An 8,446-nucleotide genomic window follows, 5' to 3' on the forward strand; every position below is an offset into this window, starting at 1 on the left:
TCCTCTCCCCTCCCCCCTCCCCTCCCTCCCCTCTCCCTACTGGCTCACGAGGGGACGGACTGTGATTGTTCGCTTTATACGTCACTCTTTGTGACGTATCCAGGTGGGGGCGGGGAAAAGTAGGAGGGACGAAGGCCCTGTAACAGGCTGAAACTGAGGCGGGCTAGGGGTTTTCGCGCAGGCGCATGCAGTTGCAGCACACACCTGGATTTCTCCCTTTCTCCTTATCCCTCTAGCCCACCGAGGTCGGGTCTTTTAGGGCACTGTGTGAGCGGCCTTGGAGTGGAGCTGTAGGCATGGGCTCGGAGGACGCTGTTTCGCCAGGTTGAAGACGAGATTTCCTCATTTCGGGGTAGGGGCCTAGGGAGAGTCCGCGGAGGAGGGGCCAGTGAGGTGTCCTCCTATCCGGCCGCGGGGGTGGTTTCCTGAGCCGCGTGGCTCCTGGGCCTTCCCCTGCACGACCCGCTAGCGCTCCTCCCTCCCGGCAGGGCCCGCCCACGCCCGACTGGCAGGGTTTCCAGTGCCCGGGGGCCGCTGGCTTCCAGCGGGAGCCTTGATGTGCTGAACTTCAGTCCTTTGGGGGCTCTTCAAGGAAATTAAGTCATTGTTTCCTCCAACAAGGCGCTCTTTCCACAGTGTGGCCCAGGTGACCACACAGTGCTATCTTTTTTGGAGGCTTATTTTTAAATGGCTTAGGCTATGACATACCCCCCCCTCCCCCCCGTTTAGTACCAGTTAGTATCCCCAGGTTAGTCTTAACCCACATTGTCCTACAGACATATATAAGGCGGGCAACATAGCATAATTTTAAGGTTTCTAGTGGCCCCATTAGAAAAAATAAGAAAAAGTAGACGATTCATTATGTTTAAAACATCACTTTAACATGCAATCAATTTAAAGTTATTAGTGAGATTTTATAGTTTTTTCAGTCTTTGGTGAAAATGGTGTGTATTTTACACTTACAGACACTCAGCATAACTCAGTTCGCTTCACACTAGCCATATTTCAAGTACTCAAGTACATATTTCAAGCAACTCTAGACCTCTTGATTTTTGAATGACAACTTGGGACCTTTTTATATTGGATTTATTTTTTATATCTTACTGCCTCAAACTCAAACGAGTGAATTTTAATTGAGCTCCTACTCTTCTAAATTGTCTAGAATGTTACAAAGACAGTAGTTCAAGAGGAAGCTAGACTATGTCTTCTCTTTCTCCAGTTTGTCCCTTTACAGTCACGTGCAGAATCCTTACTTCAATTTACTCCACCCCCTCAATCAAAGGCCTAGAGAATTTTAGCTAACACTACAGCTTTCCTGTTATTCCAAGGTTTCCCTAGACCTTATATAACCCTGTGTGTTGCTTCTCTAACAGCTTATTTGATAGAAATCCCTGGAGTAGGAATTTTAAGACTGGATGTACAGCAAAGTCAAGAAGGGCTTTAAATAAAAAAAGCTAAAATCAGAGCAGGGAGAGGCAAACTCTGGATATTTGAATTTAGTGGGAAATTTGGAGTGGGAACCTGGACATGTTTTTAAGAAGCCACACAGGTTATTCTGAAGCTCAGCTAGGGTTGAGAACACTGATCTGGGGGTGTGGTTTTGGCTTTACAGAAGGAATTTGCCATTAACTCTACTGAAAAATGATCTTTTTCTCCCCTACCTTCCTAATTAGGTACAATTTTCACTGATTTACTACATCTACACCCTTTCTGTGTTATGCCCCAAGGACATATTATTTTGTAACATCTTAACAAAGGTACTGAAACTTTCAGTGTACCAGTGAATAGCTTGTATAACAACATTTTCTTATAGAATATACAGATACCGTATGTTTGCTATCTGACATTTCAGTTTAAACAATAACCATATTTGAAGGGTAGATTTTCTAGCAAAGCAAATCTCATCAAGGGAGAAAATCAAAACATGCAGTGGCCACTCCCAGGATACATAGGTTATTGGGAGGAAATATGTAGTAGAATTACAAATGAAATTCTCAGAAGTTCCTTTTGCCACCTCTTTTTGTGAGTTGTCATTGAATGCTCACACATGGGTCTTAAATTCTCTACCCAAGGACCCAAAGAAAGAGTGGGGTTGATAGTTTACCAAACATTTTTCTTTTGAGAGGGAGAAATGTAAAGAATAGATTCGTATAGATATGATCCCTTCAGGAAGGGTTGTTTTGTTTTGTTTTGTTTTTATGCTAAATGGTTTAACCTAGATGTTCCTAATATAAAAATTGCTTTCTGCTTCATTCCCACATAATAAATTAGGTTTCATAAGTTCCCATACACAAATGTATATATTCATGCATTAATTTAGACTTGATCAATATTGTGATTTATGAACAAGGTAGGAGATATTGAAGCTCAGGGACCTTCCCCATTTGGGTCTAAATTTGTCTTGTATTAAATTTTGTTTATGAAGCAAATTTAAGATTTGCTTTTGCTGTAAATATATGCCTGGGATTCCTTCATTTAAATTCATTTAACAACACCATCTTTTCTACCCCAGTCACACAACACCCTAATCTGCACCTGGGTAGGGTATCTCTTTCATTCCTCTGCTGCTGTTTATGACGTAAGTAGATACACTGGGGCAGAAGAGTTGCTTTAAGGATCTCAGAACTAAAAACTACAGGGTTGGCTACATGTTATCAACTCCCAGGCTGACTGCTGAACTGCCTTTAAACCTGTCAAATTGTAATGATTTTAAGGTTGGAACAACTGCAAACTAAACAAAGCTTAACCAAGATGTTGGTCCTAACAAGTAAACAGACTAGGGGCACCCAGGTGGCTCAGTCGGTTAAGTGTCTGTCTTCAACTCAGGTCACGATTGGGATAGAGCCTGGCTGATCAGGGTCTTTGCTCAGTGGGGAGTCTGCTTCTTCTCCCTGCTGCTCCCTCTGCTTGCGCGTGCTCTCTCTCTCTACACATATATCTGGCAAATAAATAAAATTATAAAAATCTCTCCTACATTAGCAAACAGGAACTCTTCCTTGATGGCACAGCCGCTCCTGTCACCACTCTTTCTTCTCCAAATCCACTATCTGCTCCCCTTCTTTAGGGCACACTGCAGTGGACCCAGGGGCTCTTGCTACTTCCTTGAAATTATTATTATCTTGTCACTGAATCCAGTGAGCTCTGCTTATCCTTACTCCGCTTACCCTTTCCCTGGCAGGATTTGACACTACCGATTGCTCCTTAAAGCACTCTCTTCCGGGAACCTGGGGTGGCTTAGTTAAGCATCAACTCTTGATTTCTGCTCAGGTCACGATCTCAGGGTCCTGAGATTGCGCCTTGAGTCAGGCTGGGCGTGGAGCCTGCTTAGGATTCTCTCCCTCCCTCTCCCTGTCCCCTTCCCCCTTGCTCTCTCTAAAATAAATAACCTTTAAAAAATAAATGGAAGGGTTTTCATTTTTTTAATAATCCGGTTTTTAGCTTAGTATTCAACATCACCACTATCTACTCATTTCCTCTGACCAAAAACCTGGGAAACATTCTTGGTTTCTCCTTTAACCTGCACACCCAGTAAAGACTGAGTCCTGGGGGGGGGGTCACAAACCTCTCAACTCTCAAATCTGTCTATCATTCTGCATTTTTACCACCATTCCCATAGTCAAGGCCACCATTAATTATATCATGAACTATCCCAATAGTCCCCAAACCATACTCTTATGTCCAGTCTTGCCGTCCTCTAATTCATTTCCTATGCTGCGGCTGAGATGACTGTAATTCAGGTTTACTCCTTCCACTGCCCTGCTTAAAAATCCTTGTTGTCCTTAGAATAGCATCCCAACTTGTTAACATAATTTATAAGGTCTTCTCTGAGTCCTGCCTTCCGCTTTAGCCTGATTTCATGCCATTCTTCCCCTTGCATTCTTGGCCTCTGCCACAGAGGTCTTTCAACAGCCATTCTGGTATATATTGTACATTCTTTATTATGCCTTCAGGCCCCGAATACAGCTCTCCTCTGCCCACTGTTAGTGAACACCCACTTGTCCTTCAGGGCTCAGCTTGTCTATCCTTTCTTTTAATCTAGGGGTAAGGCGCGTGTCCTTGCAGCAGGGTCTTATTGCATCCTCCCTGTCTGTAGCAGGATTACCCACCTCTAGTTTCCAAGTTCCCTCTTCCTCTGTTTGCACCCGTACAGTGCCAGTGTCTACTATAGGTCCTGGCACATAGACTTGCCAGTATCAACCTGCTGACTCAATCCTTCAGCTAGTCTGAGCTTTTGGCCATTTTTCAAACACACATTGTAATCTCCATCTTTGTGCCTCTGCTTGTGATGTTTTTGTGCCCAGATTCCCCTTACCTTCTATCCCAACCCTCCTCTCTGTCTACCTATTGCTAAGCCTCAGCTTAAATTCAACTTCTCCCAGCATGCTCTCCTAATTGATATGCTCAGGGCTAGTCCTTCCCTTTCCCTAGGAAAATGCAATCAAAGGCCACACTTTGCATATATCTTCTGAACTCTTTAAAAAAAAACCCTGAAGTCTATCCATGGACCCCTTTAGGTGACACAGACTGAAGAGATGGTCACTAAAGTGGTTCTCTTCTTCCTGAGCACACACAGTGAACCTACCTTTCCTGGCCTCCACTGCAGTTAGAAGTAGCCGTAAGACTGAGTTTTATACAATTTCCAGACCAAACCCTTAAAAATCCCTCACATATTATCCTCTGTGTTCCTTTCCCATCTACGATGTCAATGAGTATGATACCCATGAAGCCACATGTTAAATATGTCAGAGCCACAAGATGAAAGGAGTCTGGATCACCATGTGGAGGGGAGATGCCCTCAAATCAGATGTAAGTGTGTGAGAGGAAAGATACAAGGCTTATGTAAGAGGAAAATAATTTTGTTGAGTTTAAAGTATTGTATATCTTTGGGTACATGTGTTACAGCAGTTAACCTATTTTAACTACTATAAAAGGTCAGGTTAAAAGGCTCTGGTGTGTAAAGAAATCGTAGAATGATCAGTGGTACCAAGGGTTAAGGGGAAGGGAGAAATAAATAGGAGAAGCACAGAGGATTTTTGGGGCAGTGAAACTATTCTGTATGTAACTATAATAGTGGATCTCTGTCATCATACATTTGTCAAGACCCATAAAATATACAGTGCCAAGAATGAACTCTAATGTGAGCTATATAGGCTCTGGGTGATAATGATGTGTCAACACAGGTTCATAGGTTGTAACAAATGTACTAGTCTGGTGCAGGATGAGAGAGGGGGAGGCGGTGTGTGTGTAGAATCAGGGTGTATACTGGAACTCTCTGTACTTTCTGCTTAGTTTTGTGGTAACCTAAAACATTTAAAAAATAAAGTGTATTAGGGGCGCCTGGGTGGCTCAGTGGATTAAGCCGCTGCCTTTGGCTCAGGTCATGATCTCAGGGTCCTGGGATCGAGCCCCACATCGGGCTCTCTGCTCCGTGGGGAGCCTGCTTCCTCCTCTCTCTCTGCCTGCCTCTCTGCCTACTTGTGATCTCTCTCTGTCAAATAAATAAATAAAATCTTTAAAAAAAAATAAAGTGTATTAAAATGTTTTTAAACCTGTTTTGCACATCAACAATATTTAGTTTGACTACTGATATGCTTCACTCACAGACTGCCTGGAATGTTCCCACTTGTAGCATGGAACCTAAAAATAAATAAATAAATAAATAATAAATAAATAAATAAGTGTGTGTGTGTGTGTGTATACATATTTTAAAGATTTTATTAATTTATTTTAGAGAGAATGAGCATGAGCTGGGGAGGGGCATAGAGAGAGAATGCCAAGCAGGTTCCATGAAAAGCATGGAGCCTGATGTGGGGCTGCATCCTGTGACCACAAGATCATGACCTGATTCAAAACTAAGAGTCAGATGCTTAACCAACTGAGCTACCCAGGTGCGCCTGGAACCTGGTAATTTTTATTTACACAAGGAGCAATCCACTAAGTGATAAAACAATCCTCAAAGTGCATGCACCAAACAACAGAGCTTCAAAATAGATGCAAAGCAAAAAACCCCAATAAAACTGAAAGGAGAATTAGACAAATCCACAATAATATTTGGGGCCTTCAACAGCCATTTCTCAGCAATTGCTAAAACTGCAAGACCAAAAAAAAAAAAAAATCAGAAAAAATGTAGAAGAACTGAATAATACTATCAGTCAATAGGGATCTAATTGATATTTATAGCATATTCTACCAACAGCAGAATATACATTTTTGTCAACTCCCCATGCATCTTTCACATACATAGACCATATCCTGAGCTGTGAAACAAATCTCAACAAATTTAGAAGAGTTGAAATCATATAGTGTATGCTCTCTGACCAGGATAGAATCAGACTAGAAATCAATAACAGAAAGAGAACAAAAAAATTTTTGAATACATGGACATTATATGATACACTTCTTTTTTTTTTTTTCTTTCAAAGATTTTATTTATTTGACAGAGAGAGAAACAGTGAGAGAGGGAACACAAGCAAGGGGAGTGGGAAGAGAGAAGCAGGCTTCCTGCCAAGCAGGGAGCCTGATGTGGGCTTGATCCCAGGACTCTAGGATCATGACCTGAACTGAAAGCAGATGCTTAACGACCAAGCCACCCAGGCACCCTATATGACACACTTCTGATTAATTCATGAATCAGTGAGGAAGTCTCAATGGGAAATTTAAAAAAATACATTGAATGGAATGAAAATGAAAACAATATTTCAAAATTTGTGGGATACAACTAAAGCAGAGGTGAGTGTAATTTATGGCATGAAATGCTTTTATTAGAAAAGATGAAAGGTCTCAAATCAGTAACCTAAGTGCCTACCTAGGAAAAAAAGAAGAGTGAAATAAACCCGAGTAAAATTGATACACTGATAGCAAGACTGACAAAGATAAGAGAGAAGACACAGATCACCAATATTAGCGATGAAACAGTGGCTATCACTACAGATCCTGCAGTCATGAAGAGAATAAAAGGAGAATACTACAAACATTGTTATGTTCATAAATTTGACAACTTAAAGGAAATGAACCAACTCCTCAAAAATCACAAACTACCAGCCAACATGAAATAGGCAATTTGAATATCCTATAATGATTAAAAAAATGGAACTTTTTTTTTAGTTTTTATTTAAATTCCAGTTAACATTCAGTGTAATATTAGTTTCCACGTACAATTTAGTGACTCAACACTTCCATAGAATACCTGGTACTCATCATGACAAGTGCACTCTTTAATCCCCGTCACCTCTTTAACCCATCCCTCCTCCCACCTCCCTGCTAGTAACCACCAGTTTGTTCTCTATAGCTAAGAGTCTGTGTCTTGGTAAGAAAACTGAATTCATAACTGAAAAGCTCCTGAAAAAGAAATCTCCAGGACCAGATGGTTTCACTGGAGAATTCTACTAAATATTTAAAGAGGAATTAAGACCAATTTTATACAGCCTCTTCCCAAAAAATAGGAGAGGAAGGAATACTTTGTAGTCATTTTATGATGGCAGCACAGATACTAAAACCAGACAAAGACAATGTAAGGAAAACAAAATAAAACTAGAGACCAAAATCTCTCATGAATATAGACACAAAAACCTCAATAAAATTTTATCAGATCAAACCTAGCAGCATATAAAAAGAAGCAAATGTACATCACCACCAAGTGGAATTTACTTCGGTTATTTAAAGCTGGTTCAATATTTAAAAGTTCATCAATGGAAAACATATGTTCATAGAAAAACCTGCCAGGAATGTTCATTGCAGCATTATTCATAATGACCAAAAAGTGGAAACAACCCAAATATTATGAAGTAGTGAATGGATAAACAAAATATGCTATATCCATCTGATAGAATATTATTCAGTCATAAAAAGAATAAAGTAGTGATATATGCTACAACACAGATGAGCCTCGGAAACATTATGGGAAAGAAGTCAGTTACAAAAGGCCACGAACTGTATGATTCCATTTATTTGAATATTCAGAATAGGTAAATGCATAAAATCAGAAATGAGATTAGCAGCTGCCAAGGACTGGGGAGTGGGGAGAAAGGCAGTGATTGCTGAAGGGTATGGAGTTTCTTTTTGGGGTGATGAAATGTTTTGGAATTAGTGGTGATGGTTTAAAATCTTGGGAATATATTGAAAGCCATGGAATTTTATGCTTTACTTTATTTTATTTTTTAAAGATTTTATTTATTTATTTGACAGAGAAAGACACAGTGAGAGAGGGAACACAGCAGGGGGAGTGGGAGAGGGAGAAGCAGGCTTCCTGCTGAGCAGGGAGCCCAGTGGGGGGCTTGATCCCAGGACCCAATCCCAAGGCAGACGCTTAACAACTGAGTCACCAGAATTATATGCTTTAAATGTGTGCATTATGTTGTATGTTAATTATTTCTCAATTAAAAAGCCAATAAATATAACCTACCATATCAATAGTCTAAAGAAATATCTTATTATCCTCTTAATTGAT

Source organism: Meles meles, chromosome 12 (genome assembly GCF_922984935.1).
Source record: "Meles meles chromosome 12, mMelMel3.1 paternal haplotype, whole genome shotgun sequence".
Lineage (NCBI taxonomy): Eukaryota > Metazoa > Chordata > Mammalia > Carnivora > Mustelidae > Meles > Meles meles.